Source organism: Wasmannia auropunctata, unplaced genomic scaffold (genome assembly GCF_000956235.1).
Source record: "Wasmannia auropunctata unplaced genomic scaffold, wasmannia.A_1.0 LD335965.1, whole genome shotgun sequence".
NCBI lineage: Eukaryota > Metazoa > Arthropoda > Insecta > Hymenoptera > Formicidae > Wasmannia > Wasmannia auropunctata.
The window spans coordinates 40,967-41,963 of NW_012026925.1; positions in this window are offsets into that span (position 1 = coordinate 40,967).

The window sequence follows — 997 nt, forward strand, 5'->3', positions numbered from 1 at the left end:
CATTGTTTTCCATTCTTTTCAATACTTCTGAGTTAATATATTGCGGAGGCACTAAAAAAATAAAAATTTTTAAATTTATTATATGTAAAGTACTTACATGCATATATATATTTACTTAAATATTTGATATTGAAATATATAATATATATAATAAATATATATAATAAAAGTTAAAGATTTAGATATATAATCAATCTTCGTAGTAGTCTTGACAAATCGCGATAAATATAATTAAACAAGAAGGCTGAAGAGCAATGAACTAATCTTTCCGGGTAATCTTAACAGATTGCGAGAATGTGATGATGTTAAATTTTCATATGCACGATAAGTGATACATGCAACAAAAAGACATTTACACTATATCGGTTTTTATCGATGGCGTAAAAAAGGGTAAGTACATGTTTATTTTCATCCCCGCAATTAAATTAGTGTGAAATTACATTATCCAAAAAATACATGCATTTCTTTAAAAATATTTATCGCCCTATTTAAATGGTATTACAAATTACGAATATTTACGTTTGAATCAGCCATCGATCGATGAGTATGATTTGTAAATGCAGCGAAAAGCGAAATTAAAGCACGGATGACACTGAAGATTTTACTGACAATAAACCTTGAAAAAAATACACGTAATTATAAGGTTAATATTACATTTGTTCGTTTTTTGTCGTACGACAAATTTTTTAAGTGTGTTAATTGATTGTAGGACAGAAAGAAAGTTCTTGGATCTCTTTATTCAATAGCCAATCAACAGACTTGAAAAAATTGTTATACGATAAAAAACGGATAAATGTTATAATATTCTGAAAGACAAAGCAACAAGAACAAGCTTGAAAATCTCTAAAATTCTCCGAATATTTTTCTTTTAAATCTAGAATTTCGACATGTCGCAAAGTTGCGATAAAAATCTCAATGGACTAGTCAAAATTTCCAGATCTAGCGACAAAATTACTATATAAATTGGCAAATTTGGAAAGTCTGATTTCCTTGATGA